The sequence below is a fragment of the Lactuca sativa genome, chromosome 1 (assembly GCF_002870075.4).
Source record: "Lactuca sativa cultivar Salinas chromosome 1, Lsat_Salinas_v11, whole genome shotgun sequence".
Lineage (NCBI taxonomy): Eukaryota > Viridiplantae > Streptophyta > Magnoliopsida > Asterales > Asteraceae > Lactuca > Lactuca sativa.
The window spans coordinates 123,374,465-123,392,999 of NC_056623.2; the positions used below are offsets into that span (position 1 = coordinate 123,374,465).

The following is an 18,535-nucleotide window of genomic DNA, read 5'->3' on the forward strand; positions in this document are numbered from 1 at the left end:
CGGTAGAGCCGGCCAAGGTGGAGGCCGTGATGAGATGGGAGGTTCCGAAGTCTCCATCTGAGATTCGGAGTTTCGTGGTATTAGCGGGCTATTATCGGAGATTCATTTTGGACTTCTCCAAGATAGTCGTACCCCTGACCAGGCTAACGAGGAAAGTCGTGGTTTTTCGTTGGGGGCTCGAGCAGCAGGACGCGTTCGAGACGTAGAGACAGAGATTGTGCGAGGTACCAATCTTAGCCCCGCCAGAGGGCATAAAGAATTTTGTTGTGTACTGCGATGCGTCCATCCCGGGTTTGGGTCGAATGTTGATGCAGAGAGGGCACGTTATTGCTTACGCATCGTGGCAGCTGAAGCCTTACGAGGCGAATTACCCGACGCATGATTTGGAGCTGGGGGTTGTGGTGTTCGCCCTCAAGATTTGGCGTCATTACCTCTATGGGGTTCGCTGTACGATTTACACGGACCAAAAGAGCTTGAGGTACCTTATAGATCAGCCGAATCTGAACATGAGACAACGTCGGTGTCTTGATGTGGTGAAGGATTATGATTGTGAGATCCTTTAACATCCGGGGAAAGCCAATGTGGTGGCTGATGCGCTTAGTCGTAAGGCAGTGCCGATCCGAGATATCTGCCTGAGGATGACAGTGGTGACTCTGCTGTTGGAGCGGATTCAGGAGGCTCAGCAGGAGGTTATGAAGGAGGAACATCGGAAGAGTGAGCGAATTGTGGGGCAGGTTTCCTCCTTCGACTATGATAGTCGAGGGTTATTGACTCTTCACCGTAGGGTGTGGGTCCCTTCTCATGGAGGCGTGCGTCAGAATCTGATGGAGGAGTCGCACAAATACCGGTTCTCCATTCATCCCAGGGTGACGAAGATGTATAGGGATCTTCGTCTGGACTATTGGTGGCCCTTCATGAAGCGGATGTGGCATGGTACGTGGAGCGGTGCTTGACCTGCAGAAAGGTCAAGGCCAAGCATCAGAGACCGCTCGACAAGATGCAGCCGTTGGATATTCCGCTTTGGAAATGGGAAGACATCACGATGGATTTTATCACCAAGCTTCCCAGGACCGCGCCGGGGGGGGGGGGGTGGATTCGATCTGGGTCATTGTCGATTGATTGACCAAGAGTGTCCACTTTATCCCGATTCAGGAGAGCATCTCGGCCGAGAAATTGGCCGATATCTATTTCAGTGAGGTGGTGGCGCGACACGGAGTGCCAGTTTCGGTGATTTAGGATAGGGATGTGCGGTTCACATCCAGGTTTTGGAAGAAATTCCACGACGAGTTGGGTACTCGTCTGCATTTCAGCACCGCCTTTGACCCACAGACGGATGGCCAGAGCAAGCGGACCATCCAGACTCTGGGGGACATGCTACGGGCATGTGTTTTAGACTTTGGAGGTAGCTGGGATACCTACCTTCCGTTGGAGTTCTCGTATAATAATAGCTATTATGCGAGTATCGACCGTCCTCCCTTCGAGATGTTGTATGGGAGGAGGTGCAGGACCCCGATATGCTGGGGTGAGGTTGGCCAGAGGGTCATGGGGAGCACTGAAGTAGTGCTCAAGACGACAGAGAAGATTCAACAGGTCCGGAGCAGGCTTCTGACTGCTCAGACTCAGCAGAAAAGTTATGCCGATAAGCACCGATCAGACCTGGAGTTCCAGGTCGGGGATATGGTTCTCCTGAAAGTGTCGCCTTGGAAGGGCGTCATCCGATTCAGGAAGCGTGGCAAGTTGGGTCCCAGGTTTATTGGACCGTTTAGGGTTATAGCCCGGGTGGCCAAGGTGGTGTACTGGCTGGAACTTCCAGCCGATCTCAATCAGATCCACAACACTTTCCACATCTCCCAGCTGCGGAAGTGCCTGGTGGACGACTCAGCGGTGATACCCTTAGAAGACATTCAGGTTGATGACAACCTGAATTACATCGAGCTGCCTGTAGCGATCCTTGACCGGAAGTCGAAGGCTCTGAGGAACCAAAAGAGTGGAACTCGTGAAGGTGCAATGGCAGCATCGGAAGGGGTCAGAGTGGACGAGATGATGGAGCATTACCCCGAGCTGTTTCAGGAGCGAGCAACAGACTTCAAGGACGAAATCTAAAATAAGTGGGGGAGATTTGTAGCACCTGATTCTTGGTACGTATTATTGTATTTAATCCTTTTATTGATTTGCAATTTTGGCCTTGGACTCGGCGAGTCGAAGGACTGACTCGCCGAGTAGAAGCGAGATGAGACGCGGAGTTTAAGTTGCGGACTCGGCGAGTAGCCGCTGTCTGGACAAAAACCCTAATACAGGGGTTTGCACCCTATTTAAACACTCTAACTCGGCCTCCCTTGTCCTTAACACTTCCAGAGAGCTGTTGAGTGAAACCCTAGCTCCCCTATTGTTCTTGTGAGTGATTCTTGGCTTTGTGAAGGAAGTTTGGAGCTTAGAAGAAGAAGGAGGAGGTTGAAGAGTGCAAGGAGGGGAAGTAGATCCGAAATCTACACTGTGAGAAGCTTCCATTCAGGTAAAAAAGTTCCTACCTTGATCACTAGTTCATTAGATCCCCCTTTTGTCCCTAATTGATGGTTTTCAAGCCCTAAAACCTCAAACTCCATGTGGTTATGCTCTATGTTCTGAAAGGACTTCAGATGTAGACCTTATGGACACCTTAGAAGTGTAAAGTCTCTGTGGTTGAAGTGATTGAGGTCCCTATTGAGTGTATGACCTCATAAAGAGCTTGGAATTGCCTTTTGGAGCTCATAGGGCCATGCATGCACGTAAAGTTTGCAACTTTACGTGATAAGCATACCCTGGGAGCTTAGATCTATGGTTTGGAACCGTTGCATGTCTCAGATTTGGTCTGTATGGGAGGAGGGTTGAAGGGACTCGGCGAGTTCCAAAGTGGACTCGGCGAGTTCTATGAAGATGGTCTTAGACTCGACGAGTTGGATGAACAACTCGGTGAGTCCTTTGAAGATTGCCTGGAACTCGACGAGTTGTTCTTCAAACTCGGCGAGTCATATGAACTGTTACTGATTTAAGAGGGGTTTAAGTGTAGAAGGTCCAACCCTTCGTAGCTACACACTGGATTAGTAATTTAACGTGTAGCAATAGTCCCAGAAACCCAAATCCTCAAGATGGATGCTCTAGTGAGGATTTGGAAGCGAGTATGAGATCTGCTCTGGGGACTCGGCAAGTTGTTCTCGGACTCAGCGAGTCGGATCGCGAGTCGGTCTAATCATCCCAAGTAGTGAGTTAAGGGTGACTCAGTGAGTAGGAAGAGGGACTTGATGAGTTAGTGCTGGGATAGTAGGAGAGGGACTCGGCGAGTCTGTGCCATGACTCGGCGAGTCCTGTCAACTTGAAGTTGACTTTGACCAAGGAGTTGACCTTGGACCAGGGGTAGGTCAGTCATTTGACCTAAGGGTATTTAGGAGTGACTAATCTATGTTTATGGATTTATAGCCGGAGGATTGCCGGTGCAACAGTCAGTCGTCTAGCAAGCAGACTTTCAGGAGCTACTTTTCGAGGTGAGTTACCTTCCAGTAGCGGTGGGTCTACGGCCACAATGCCGGCCCACCAGTAGGAGTTGTATGTTAGATGATTGTCTTTGTGATATTCATCTAGGTTTTCTACTAATGGATATGTTTATGTGCTAGTATGTTATGATGTTATGTGATAGTGGTAGTAGGGGTGAAATAGTCCCCGGTTACCGGACGATAGGACCGAAGGGGCAGTTTAGTACCCAGCCATGCTAGCCAGATTATGATATGTGTGATATGATATTATGTGGTAGTAGTAGGGGTGAAATAGTCTCCGAGTATCCGGTCGAAAGGACCGAAGGGGAGGTCAGCACCCAGATATGCTAGGCAGTATTCGGTCGAAAGGACCGAAGGGGAGGCCAGCACCCACTTATGCTAGGCACTATCCGGTCGAAAGGACCGAAGGGGAGGCCAGCACCTAGATATGCTAGGTAGTATCCGGTCGAAAGGACCGAAGGGGAGGCCAGCACCCAGATATGTTAGGCAGTATCCGGTCGAAAGGACCGAAGGGGTAGGTCGGGCACCCAGATATGCCTGACAGTATTTGTATGTTATGTGATTGTATGGTATGTGGTACGATGGGGGAAGTCACTAAGTTTCATGCTTACAGTTTACAGTTTTGTTTTCAGGTACCTCTTCTTCGAAGGGGAAGGAGCTGGCGCGGTAGCGGCACATCATACACGCACATTGTGTTCTGCACCATGAGTTACTCTGGGATTTTGTACTCTGACATTATGGTTGTTTTTATGTTTTGGTTTTCAGACACGAAATATGTTTATGAAATGATAGGATCAAAAGATGTTTATTCACAAATGTTTTCCAAAGTATTGATTTAAAAATGAAATTTTTGGACGTGATAATTGGGTCGTTACATTTTCCTTGAGTGTGTTCCAGATATCTTATGTAGTCTCGCAGCCTCAAATGTAGTTGTACACGACTGGTGGCAAAACTCCACGTAATTCGTGAAGATAGCTCTTTTCATTAGCTTTTCTCTTGTTAGCATGAACAATCATATCTTTAGCTTCACCTGTTGTACCTAATACTTGAAGACGATCGTCACGATATAGACCTTTTGTCAATCAATCTCCACAAATCCTCATCGATCCCGTTGAAGTTATCTTCCATACGATCTGCCCACTCACCGATTGTAATATTTCAGAAGCAACATTGGAGTTTTTTTTGGAAGATCCAAGCATATTTGAATAGTTCATCATGGTTTTAACATTCAAATTCTCTATTGAATCGAGGTGAAAAGAGGAAAAACTTGAAGAGAAAGAAATCAGATACAAAACGATTGATTAACGATCTCAGAATCGTTAAATCACAAGGATCAATCGAAGAATTATGTTTTTACTTATGGAAAGATTGAACTAGAACAAAAGATTCAATAAAATGAAAACACTAACGAGATTTTTCAATCGATATGTCAATCCTGCTTTGATACCAATGCAAAAGATGTTTAATCAATTTTAAATGAAACTCAGAATACAAATTGAACACAACATGTAAATAAGATCATGTTTCAGCTTGATTTATCCAAATTGGTACAATTACACATGTAGAGAGAGAAAGTATAATGCATGCAATGACAAAAGTTACATCTAACTTATGTACCTATTATTATAGGGTACTCAATGAATGCAAAATGTATACTAGGACTTCGACATTAACAACGAACCTAAAAAAGCGCCTAGTAAAATATATACACTATCAAAGTCTTGTTGACCTTCAACATTAACATAACATTCACTACTAAGATAAATACCTAAGCTTCGATATGTCATAACAAATATGACTCTCCAATCCATTAGGACCTCACCTCAAAGCAAGATCTACAACCCTAAGTCCATTAAGTCTTTAATATAGCCAACACTTGTGCATGGGATCAAGAACACTCAAACTAAGAGCTTTTCTCACTTAATCAAAAGTTCGTGACCACAAGAGTGTCATAATAAAGCTCTGAAGTTACCCAAAATCCAAGTGCATCCATGAAGGGACCAAAATCAACCAATTATGACCAAAAACATGAATCTCAAAAGAAAAAGGTCAAGGTGCAAGCTATATAACCAAAATCAACCAATTATCATTACTTATTATTACATAAAACAAATAAAAAACATAAATTAGAAATATATAACAACTTTTGAAATATTCCAAATATCTTCTTATGAAAAGTTGGCTTCGTCACGTTAGATTTAGTATGGCTCCCTACTCGCCTCCAAAATTACATCTTCATCTTCATTCGACAATTCATTGTTGATATTGTGATAAATTTTGTTGAACATCTTCACCTCTTTTTTTCAAAATCCTTAAACTTATCATTCACTTCTTCTTTTGTTCGGTATGTTCTACGACTTAATTTGTAGTGAACATATTTGTCAAAATGGAACCAAGGCGATCTATACATCAAATGTAAGAGACTAATGACAATAACATTATCCTTGATGATAACCAAGATCGAATGATTGTGGTCTCTTCGTCTAAAGTCCATGGAAGGGGTTCATTTGCTGTCATTTCAAGTTGTATAATTGAATAACCACTAAAAGTCTGTTTGTTTTGTTTATTACTAAGTCTAGTAAGAGGTAATCTCCGACTCGGTCAACAGTCATACCATTGGTTTCATTAAAATTTAATCTCTTACTTTTCGGGCTCTTACCTAATCATCTAAAAAATATTACTGACCGAGTAAACTAAACTGGAAGATTATAGCACTTTCACTTATTTTCTATTATATAATTATCACTTTTTACCCTTCTTTAAGTTGTTATTATTAGAAAAATTAAATATATTGTTAATATATTACTCTGTTACATGTATGTTTATGAAAAATATAAATATTAAATATATTTTAACAATTTTTATTACCTGTTTAGGTGTTTAATGTTTTAGCTTATAAACAAGGTCAATGCATATTATTCTATAATAAGAATATAAAATCTTTTTTTTAATGTTATTATTTCATATAAAATATATGTTACATAAGTAAACAAGTATGTGAACCCATTTATAAACTTATTAGAAGTTTATGAATAATAAGAAATTATTATGAAATATAACGTTTTATATGTTAGTTATGTAACATTGCATAATACTGTCATGAGACTTGTTAGGATGGTTCTAATATTGATTTTGGAATAGTGACTTAGTTATGAACTTTTAAGAAATTTATGAATAATGAAAAAATATTATCAAATTTAACGATTTATATATTAATTATGTGACATTACGGTAGTAGTTTTATGCTCATAATTATTATTATTATATATATATATATATATATATATATATATATATATATATATATATATATATATATATATATATATATATATATATATATAAAGTTGTCAACAAAAGGAATAATAAATCTATAATTTTTTTAGCAAAATTGGTCCCTGCACTTTGCTCCTTATTTTTTACTTATTTTGACACTTTTGGTCTTTACAATCAATATTTTTATACTTTTTAGGAGCCTTTTAATATTTAAAGTTTGATCACAAAACTTTAACAGTTTGACAACTTTGATCCCTTTTCTAAAAATTTGCTAATTCCAACATCTTTAATTATTTATCCGTTTTGACACTTCTGATCCTTGCAGTCAAAACTTTTACATTTTTTCATAAAAACATGAAAAAAACGGTCCGGGGCAAAGCCCGGGATTTTTATTCTTACATTTTTTACGTCTGTCATATTTATCGATTCGAAAACAACATTGAAAACTTTTGGCCCCCGCGTAGCGGGGGTAACCTTTATATTTTGTAATTATAATTATGCGATGTTTATTGTTTTTTTTATCAATGCACTAGTTGGTATATTATATTATTTTAAATAAAAGGTCAAAATGATAATTTTCAACATTCATCACAGCCAGTCAGACGTATTATCAAATAATATGGTTCTGGTCAAATGTTGATTCAATCAAATTTTAGACTCATGCTTGTGATTCTGTCCGATCAGACTCAATCAACAACTATCAAACAACTCTTAAATCTCATTTATAAGCGATAAAAACAGCTATTATCAATTTCTCATAAGGACTAAATTGATTATAAGAGAAAATATTTAAAAAACTTTTTTATAGTTTTCCCTAAAATGTTAAAAAACAAATAACTAAAACCGAAAAAGAAAATAAATGTGGACCGGCCCAATAAATTGTATAGTGGAACTAGGTTTCATTAGTTTGTATATAACTACGTCTTCAAGCAGCATCTAAATCAACATCGTTCCTTCTTCCGTTAACACTTGCAAGGAATTGGCTTCTGAGGTTAGATTCATTGCTCTATATTCTTCTCGTTTTACCAATTCACGAATCTATTTTGTATGTTTGAACATGTGTTTTTTCCTTTTCTAATTGCTGATTAAGGCAATGATGACGAAAACAAACATACCATCAAACTCTGAAAGCTTTACGCTTTTCTTTGATGATTATACAACATTCAACTGAGCCTACGATTCCGTTTTCAAAATCTCGTATTAATTTCACTAATTCATATTTTTTTTGAAGTTCAATTGATTTATTCGGTAATAATGGCATGAAAGGCAACAAATTAGAGTCTCTGATGTGCTTTTTGGTAGTGTATTCAGTGCTGTACGTTGCCGATAACAATATGTAACTGAGATTCTAGCATTTGTCTGTTTTACAAGGCTTATGCATTCAGATGTTTTTACATCTTTATGTATTTATATAAAGTTCTGTTTTTAATTAAAATGCGATTTATGGCAACATTTTAGAGTCGCTAATGCGCTTATTCTGTAGTGTTTTTAGTGCTGAACGTTTGCCTAAATGAATCGGAGCAGACTGGTTTGTGTCGCGAGTGTTATTGTTTGCTTGTGCAACCAGATGTTTCTACAATTCTATCAGATAATTCAATTTATAAGTTATATAATTTAATAAACGATTTTATGGTATGAAAATTTAACAAAACCCATGAAGTCAAAAAAATTATTTGGTGAAGATTTGCATAAACAAAAAATATAGATTATTTAAGCTCTTCGAGGGATTTTACATTGCAGACAGATATCATGTTATAATTTAAATTGACTACAACTATCGATTTAGTTCCATGAAATAAAATGAACACTTTCATAAGCAACTTCATTAATTAATGCTTTTAGAAATAATTATTTTTGATTTAAAGAAAATTATAAGTTTTTTTTTTTCTCTTAAGGCCTGATAGTGAGTGTAAGGTTTGCTTAGTGGTCAAGATATACAAAAAAAGTATCATATGGAATATTTTGAAGGTCAAGGTTTGCTTAGGGACAATTTTAAAGTCAAGGTTTGTTTAGGGACAATCCATACAAATAAAGTTTCATATGAACTACTTTTAAAAGACAAACAAATAAGCTTAAAGACGTGTGAAATTTTTTATCTTTATTATAAAAGACACCTCACAAATATATTGTCAAAGTACATCCTAAATAAATAATAAGACATTTTAAAAACATCTTTATTGGTTAAGTTTCTTTTGATATTAAAATATTTGTTCTTTTTATCAAATGCAAAATATTAATATTATGAGTTGGACCTAAACTTATATTTGAAGTGATTGTAGTACAATAATTGCTAATCAATGTCTTTAAGAGTAATGCTATTAGTTTTTTTTTTATTAGGAAGAGGTAGTCATTCCCTTCAAATTCACTAAATCTACGTATTGTTATTTTATTTTTTCTTTTTTCTATCTTTTCCAACCTATTTTATATATCATTTTTTTGGCTAAATTAAAAAAAAAAATCTAAAATAATATTTAAAAAATATTTAATATTCTTTTTTATTTAATTAAATTAAAAAATATAAATTAAAATAAAGCATAGCATTATTTTGATTTTTTTTGCTAATTAAAAAAAAAATATTATTTAAAATAACATTTAATTAAAAAACCACACTACAAATAAAAAAAATACACTAACTATAAAATACAATAATTAAAAAAACACTTAAAAAAAGACAACATAATTTAAATCCTAAAACGACAATTAAAATTAACTAGTTATTATCTAGAGTTGGAATTTTGACATGTTCAATGTTATCAATAAGATTAGGTCGAAGTTGGTGGTGAGTTTCAGTGTTGTGTAATTCATGTATTATTTCTTGGTCATCAACTTTGTCGGTGGGTGGATCGGGCTGACACAGGAGATATCACAGCACCTTTATCTTTCAATATCATATATATTGTGTAGTAATACAAGTGTACATTTTATTTTTTGTTTTCTTCACAGTCATAAGCTCGTTCAGACATCTTTAATATGTCCCAACGTTCTTTACGGGTCCAAAAAGCATGTTCTACATCCTTTCTTGCTGAGCCTTGTGCCACCTTGAACTGTATCTTCTTGTCGGTAATTAGATATGGATATGCCTTCACAAATACATCTCATGATGAATATATTCTATTTGCAAGATAGTAACCATGTTTGTAGTGTTCACCATTTAGATAAAATGAACAATCGGGTCATGTTGAAATCATTGTTAGAACCAGCTAAACCATAGAATGCATGCCAAAACCATAAATCTTATGACGTCACCACTTCTAGTATCATTGATAGATATTGATGGTCACCCCTCATGTATTGGCCACTCAATTCTGTTGGACAATTCCTCCAATTTCAATGTGTGCAGTCAATGCTACCAAGCATTTCGGGAATCCATTTCTAGCTGTGCTTCATACAAAAGTTGAATGTCAGTGGATGCTGGACGGTGTAAATATTCAACCTTATACATTTGGACAACACCGTAGCAAAATTTTTCAAGAGCTTCACGAGAAGTTCTTTATAATATATTCAGATACTCATGTGACATCCCCAAAATCTCGGCCAGAAAACACCGGTTTCATTTATTTTTTTAAACATTTTTAGAGTAAATCCTTTTGATTTTAAAAGAGATGCGGAATTTGTTCCCAAAAACAAAACATGACAAAATAGATTTTTTACCAAAACATTTCATAAAAAAATATAATTTCATTTCATAATCAAAAGTCGGGATGTCATGTTCAGATACAGACCATAAAGCATAAACGATAACATTACAAGTCATTCAACAAATATATACATATACAGACTTGTAAACAAAACAACTTGATGATTCATCCATCTTATGCCCTTGCGCCACTTCCTGTAATACAAATAAACTGAGTGGGTCAGGCTTGGGGGCCTGGTGAGCATATCAGGTTTTCAACCCATAATAAATAATTATATTTATTTTCAACAATCAACAATAACCCGATTACCCATTCCTGTTATCCTCACTTTACGTCCCTAAAAACAACATCTATTATAAGGAACCTAATTTAGGATTTTCATCGGGACGGACATTACTGCAGAGGGGCTTCCTCACAATAAGTGTCCTAAAGGCAACCATGTGGGGGATAGAGTACACCGGTGAACACATCGTTCACAACACCTACAGGTTATGAGTCTGCTAGCGTTCCACAGGACTGTCTAGAATAGTCCGTAGTCGTCATCCATACTCTGCTGAATGACTAGAATAACACCAACAAAGAGGCCTCTCATCAATTTATTTCATTGCACACCAACTGTCTACCCATGTTTTACCCAACATATTAGTAGGTAAAAATATAAATGTTTTATACATAATTTTTAAAAGAAAAATTGTATAGCATGCTCTTTCAATACTCCATCCAAATAACAAGTAATACGTAAACACATAACAAGAAATTTCAAGGAGAATCATATAAGTCTATGTGTTAGAAGGTAATAATAATACCCTCACACAACCCGTATTCAACGATAACTTGTATAATATTGTGTATTGAAAGAGACTATACACTCACTTGATCAGAAGATGATGGGTAATACTACGACTTACAGAAGTAGTGTTTCTTCGGTAGATCTGGAAGAAGACAAAAACTGGGCTTCTCGCGGGCAGGGCTTCGGCTCGGAAATCTCAATTCTCGGGATCCTCGGGACTTCGGAACTTACTTCGGGGCTCAGGAATGATACCGGGGCTTCGGGATATGATTGACACGCAAAACGATGCAAAACTTAGAGAGAAAGGAAGAAAATCATGAGGAAAATGGCTGATCTCGAGTTCTATTTATAGGCTGCTGGGTTTGGGATTACGCTGGGCGTAATTTCCAAGTACGCTGGGCGTAATTTGGTTACGCTGGGCGTACTTCGACGTCACTGCATGCGTCATTTGGTGGCACTCGAGTATTGGTCAGGCAACTTGCACTCCTCTGAGTACGCTGGGTGTACTCAAATTACGCTCAGCGTAATTTGACTCGTCAAACTTCTAAATTACATAACTTTCGCATACGAGCTCCGTTTTCGACGTTCTTTATATCCACGCGTAGGTCAGACCATACTCTACAACTTTCATTTAGACTCCGTCGGCCAATTTTGACTTTATTTTTATTATTTATTTTTATTAGGCCGGGACAGAAAAACTTCGTTAGAAATTCATAACTTCTTCGTCTGACGTCCGTTTTCGTCCCTCTTTCGACCCATGCACTACTATCAACGAGATCTTCAATTCTCGTTTAGAAAGTTTCGGCTAAAACTCGCTCGATCTTAATTCGAACTTTTAGGCTGTCTACCGCTAAGCTGAAACTTCGAAAAATTATAACTTCCTTATACGAAGTCAGATTTAGGCGTTCTTTTTGTGCACGCTCTCGGTTCAACATTATCTATGTCTTTCGTGTTGATTACTAAGGCTAAATATCACTCCTTCGTAAATTCACTATTTACGTCACGCTTTGCTACACCGGTTTTGTCGAGAAACTTCGACGGGTCATAACTTCTTCGTTATAACTCGGATTTCGGCATTCATTATATCTCCGGAATCCTTGTTTCAACCACTACATCTTAATGCAAAGATATCTGACATATCTCTCACTTTAATTTTGACGCTTATTTTATTCTTAATTCATTAAATTATAATAATTAAAAAATAAACACATAATTCACAAATAATACATTCTTATTATTTCAAATTTGGGTTACAAAGGTTAACCTAGACTATTACATTGCTAAAAATGGCATGTCCAGAAACACGGGAGTTACAATTCTCCCCACCTTAGGATGATTCCGTCCCTGGAATCACACATCAGCAAACAAATGCGGATAGCGACTCAACATGTCACTCTCCGTCTCCCAGGTGAGATTTGGCCCATTCGCGTGTTTTCAACGGACAAGCACTAACTCGACCATCTTATGTCGCAACTTCTTAGTCTTTCGGTCAACGATTGCCTCTGGTTCTTCAATCAACCTTTTGTTCTCATCGATTCTTAACTCCGAAAGTGGAATCATGTCGGGAACTTCTCTCGTGAACTTCCTCAAATAACACACATGAAAAGTGTTATGAATTCCATTCAGCTCTTCTGCTAGTTCGAGCTTGTAAGCTTGGTTCCCAATTCTCTGAAGAACTTTAAACGGTCCAATAAACCTTGGACTTAATTTTCCCCTTTTACCAAATCTTATAAGTCCCTTCCACGACGAGACTTTAAGCAAAACCAAATCTCCAACTTCAAAAGTCATCGGTCTTCGCTTTTTGTCAGCATAGCTCTTTTGACGATCCTGAGCTGCTAACATTCTCTCCCTAATTATTTTCAACTTTTCAGCAGTTTGATGGAGTATCTCTGGTCCCATAAACTGCTTTTCCCCAGCCTCAAGCCAACAAGACAGCGTACGACACTTCTGTCCGTACAAAGCTTGATAAGGTGCCATTTTAATGCTCGAGTGGATATTGTTATTATTGGAAAATTCTACCAATGGTAAATGTTCATCCCAGTTACCTTGTAATTCTAAGGTACATGCTCTTAGCATATCTTCAAGTGTTTGTATCGTTCGTTCGCTTTGACCATCAGTCTGTAGATGGTAAGCTGTACTTAAACACAACTTGGTACCCATTTCCTCTTGTAGACTTTTCCAAAACCTTGAGGTGAAACGGCTATCACGAGCCAACACAATCGTTAGCGGAACACCGTGAAGCCTCACAATTTCCTTCACGTAAGAATTCACAAGCTTCTCCATAGACCATTTCTCGTTGGCTGCTATGAAATTCGCACTCTTAGTGAATCGATGAACGACCATCCAAATCATGTCGTGACCATTCTTTGTCCTGGGTAGTTTAGTGACAAAATCCATCGTGATGTCCTCCCAATTTCCCATAGGCACAGGAAAAGGTTCTAAACTCCCATATGGTTTTTGATGTTGTGCCTTGACTCTCGCACAGGTCACACACTCCGCCACATACTTCGCAATGTCGAGCTTCATCGTCGGCCACCAGTAATAGGGTTTCAGGTCCCTATACATCTTCGTGCTACCGGGATGAATGGAGTACATGGTTTTGTGAGCTTCTTCCATCAGAAGATCTCTTATTCCTCCTGACTTAGGTATCCAAATACGATCTTGGAATACCTTCAGTCCATGACCGTTTATACCGAACACCAACGTTTTGCCCAAACGTTCTTCCTTTCGGTCATTCTTCTCCGAAGCTTCCTCTTGAGCTTTCTTTATACTTTCCAAAATAGTCGAGACAACTTCTATCCTGAACGCTCTTGGCCTTCTCTTTTCAAGATTGACTTTCCGACTGAGAGCATCAGCAACAACATTAGCTTTACCAAAAGATATCATTTTACAAAGTGAGCTTCAGTGAAGCTTATGATAAAATCTCAATGTGAATATAAATTTACAAATTAATATTAGATTTTTTTATTGGGATTGGGGTTGGAGCTCATTAGCTTATTTTTCCTCTTTTTTTTGGCTTATTTTTTTTCTTCTAAACCTCCTTCCAGGTGTCTACTATATGGACTTTTTAGCTTAGGACATGTTCATCTCATTAGATTTAAGAATGTCATGTCGTTCCATTGTGAACCGTTTGTAGCATCTGAACGATGCGGTATTTTCAATTTTAACCTTATGTATGAAGAATATTGCCTTTTGACCATTGGGATTGAGAAAGTTTGCAAGAATGGCCCATAGTGGCATTTTGGTGATTTTAGCCAAATGTTAGTACGCTGTGCATACGTTGTGTATGCTAGGCGTACTGGGGCGGACCCTAGTACGCTGTGGCGTACATCGCGTACCCAGGGCGTACATGGTAAATCCTCAAACCCTAATTTTTAGGGTTCGGTTCATATATAAGTATCATTATAACCTCATTTCTCATTCCCTCATCAGCCTCCATCTAAGAAAACGTTCCTCTAGCAAACCCTAAGTGAGAAGAGTGCATTTGAGCTCATTTGTGTGTTTTGGTGGTGTTCTTGAAGAAGAAGTTGGTGCAAGGACCTTCAGGCTTGGAAGTAACTTAGATATGGGATTCTTTCCTTGCTAGCAACCTCGAGAAGGTAACAAGCTCATAACTTGATCATCCTATCTTGTAGATCTATTAATTTCTTCATTTAGGGCATTTTTGGTCCAAACTATGATGATTCTTGAGTATGGCATGCTCTTAATCGAATAAGTTGTCCTTTCAGAAATAATGAGGGGTATTGAGTCATAAAATGTGGTCTTGATGCCTAGTTTTTCCCCATGCATGCTCTAGAAGGTCTTAAGGTGTTAAGAAGTCGGGATTTTGTGTATTAAGCACTTAATGGGCATGCAAAGTCATAAAGTTGGTGACTTTATGACTCTTAGTAATATTTTGACCTTGGATCTGGAATTTGGACGTGAGAGCTTAATGAATTAAGCTCTTATTGAGGGAAGGAAGTTATGTGCGTAAGTCGTTTATACCCTAGCATATGTCTTGCATACATGGTTAACCTCCCGAATCCGGTCCTATCCCAAGTACACCCTGCGAACCTCTGGAGTATGAGCCCTGAGTCGACTCGGTTGACTTATTGATTTTGACCAATTTTGACCAAGGCTATTTTGGGAAAATGTTATTAATTTAGAATGTGAAATGTTTTGACATTTAGGATTTGGGTTGAGTCGGTTGTCGGAGCTAGGAGTTTTTCAGATTGTATTCATACTATGTGGTGAGTCTTCCTCACTGTATCTGTGGGTCGAAGGCACCAATGCCAACCCACTAGATTATTTATCTTGGTTAGGATAGTGATATGATAGTTATAGATGTTCAGTAGATCCATATGGTTATCTGTATTTTCTAGTTCTGCGTATATGTTTTTTTGTTGCGTATGTCGACATATTAGGTTGGGTTGAGGTGATCCTGCTTTGTGCTGTAGGCCAAGACACCAGGGGATGACAGGATACGCTGCAGGTCCTGCAAAGCGGTCTAGTCAAGCCAGCCGCCCGTGGAGCGGTCCGGATAGGTTGTAGGCCCTGTGAGGCGGTCCAGTCGTGCTGAAGGCTTGCAGAGCGATCCAAATATGTTGTAGGCTGCACGAGGCAGTATAGTCAGGTTGGTTGTTCATACTGTATGCTTGGTTTGTTGTGGTGTGCTGGTACTTTGAGGGTATTCACTAAGCTTTGGATTACAATTTTAGTTTGTGGTTTTAGGTACTTCCAAGGATCGTGGGAATGCGAATGAGTGATCATACACAACTTCCAGTTTTTATGTCTTCGAGTCTTGGGAAAACTCTAATTTAAATTAATGCTTTTGAAACAATGACTTTTTGTAAACAATATTGATTTATGGTTGGTTTAAAAAAAATTTATTATGACTTTTGGGAGTGTTATACCTTTTCAGATTATACATATTAAGGTTCATAATAAATTGATTATATGAATTGAGCAACAAGTTGGTAACTATCTATGTAGCTAACAGTTTTCATAATCGGGAAACCCAATTACTTCGACTAATGAATGTGCATTAATCTTAACGATGTGTAAATTGTACTTTCATCTTCTTGTATCTTGCAATCCATGAGAGATCTCACTAAGTCAAACCGCTTTTTTCTAGATTGTACTTGGAACATTTTCTTAAACCGTATAGTGATAACATACACCTTAAGATTCTTGAAACTCTCTTGGAGTTCGGACGCATGGTTGCCAACATGCAACATGAACCTCTTTTGACTTAGGGACACAGTTAATGTATTCTTTTAGTTGAGCTATGGTTACATTTTCCACATGAGGTTCAGGTAATAGTTCCTAGAGAAAGTTTCCTTAATATCTCTACCTTTCTAATCGTACTTCAACACATTTTTCAAAATCCGATCGATACCAATAAAGTTAGCTCAAACCATTTAGTTTATCCTTTGAGAGGATACTAAGCAGTAAAAAGTTTGAACATGAAGTATTCACATTTGAAGATAGGTAAAACCTTTAAAATTCCAATTTCTATTGAACTCTTAAAGATTTAGAAGATTCTTAGGCATGTTTAATATATGATTATCTCTTCTTGTGATGGGTATGCCACACATATCACAAGTTGAGATAGAAAAATTACCATTTAAACCTATCATCCAACACAAGACACTTAAGTATTGTGAACATTTGAAAGTATAACCGACATGTTTGGCTAAAGCTGTTTCCCATGTTGGAAGGCCATTAGTATAAGTATGTATTTCAAATGAATAGCATATGATTTACATTAAGAAAAAGTGGAATTTGATTTTTAGTTAAAACATTTTAACTTATTTTTAACAAAATAAATTTAAATATTTATAAACATTTTATAAATTTTATTTTTGTTAATAGTTATCACATCAACAAACATGTTATGTTTTAATTTAAATGGAAATATAAAATACGAATGCAATTTTTATAAAAAGTATATGTCAGTTGGTAGATGAAGACTATAATGTTGATATAAACAATTACCCTAGTTTGATTGTTTCATGGGTCAATGCAATCCGAAGATTGCTTGATGAAGACTATGTTCTTCATTTAACGTACACTACTCCTTCCAAAAAATTACATTGGGATATTCCTTTGATCATAAATGAATCATTCTACAAAGTGTTTAGTAAAATTGATATTCGACTATGCAAAAGTACTAAATTACCCTTGGAGTTTGAGAGACTTTGTCAGTTCCTCAAGAAACACGAAAAGGAACCAAAAAGTCTGGACACCAAAGAAAACAAAATACACAAGTTTTTCAAGAAGGGAAGCTTTAAAAAGGTTGAATTTTACTAGTATACAATAGAGCCGAAATGATTTTGATGCCACTCAGGCATATTTCAAAGAAATGAATGCCAAATAATTGTTGTTTTTATAGCCATGAAGTTTCATTACGAAACCGAGCATCACCATAACTACAAATCCCCTACTTTATAGTACTAGATTTTTTAATGTTTGTAGTACTTGACTTTGTTGCAATCGATAGCGAGTTGAGTTGCATCATCACTGATGAACTGGTAGACTCATTTGATTCCATTATGGAAAGAATTCAAGATCACATATGCGAAACGACTAACAAACCAAAACTTGGTATGATTTTTTGTGAAGGGAAGTTAGTGGTGAAGAAGTTCTTACGTTTAACGTACAGAAATATAGGGTTTGTGGTGGAGATCTGGATACCAACTTGGATCGCGATATCACTTTCCGAACTGATATTTCTATCCTATGTCTAGGTTACAAGAAATTCAGCTTAGGATAATCCAAGTGGACACTTATGATTCTAGGCATAGAAATCGTAAACCAATAAGCTAGAGGATTCTGTAAAAGTATGATGAAAACCGAGAGCTTAAGATTGTAACCCTCTTCTGAAGAGGAAGAACTATTTATAAATTATACGAGATTAGGGTTTCATTAGGGTTGGGCCGTCATTAGTTGCTTTGGAAGCAAATAATGTTAATCCGGATTTAGGGTTACCAAAACTAACGAGTTTTGTTAGTTTTACCATAATCACCCTCACGAAATTGAATTTTCCACTAAGGGCACTGCCCCTAGACCCCGCCAAAGGGGCTCTACCCCTTTGGAAACCCTGGATCCAGGGGCGCTACCCCCGGACCCCCGACTAGTCGTCGAACCGACTTCTAATTCGATCTTACACATGCGTGCACTCCGCACAACCCCGTACATATCAGAGTAAAAATTATGAATCCCCTTAGCTCACATGTTGGTTCCAGCTACTTAAAATGACACGGTGACACTAAAATCACCAACATTTAAGGCATAAACACTGATTCACCAACTCTCGTATCGAA

The 18,535-nt window shown here is 37.8% G+C and overlaps 1 long non-coding RNA gene and 1 other non-coding gene across 2 annotated transcripts; both read left to right on the forward strand.

Moving 5' to 3' along the window:
• The first annotated feature begins 7,741 nt into the window (after positions 1–7,741).
• Positions 7,742–16,497, forward strand: LOC111901546 (uncharacterized). The gene is made up of 3 exons (XR_006191974.2): positions 7,742–7,794; positions 15,668–15,843; positions 15,942–16,497. It is a non-coding gene; the product is annotated as an uncharacterized LOC111901546 (long non-coding RNA).
• Positions 7,892–7,978, forward strand: LOC111901552 (small nucleolar RNA snoR116). The gene has a single exon (XR_002853530.1). It is a non-coding gene; the product is annotated as a small nucleolar RNA snoR116 (small nucleolar RNA).
• Positions 16,498–18,535: the final 2,038 nt, after the last annotated feature.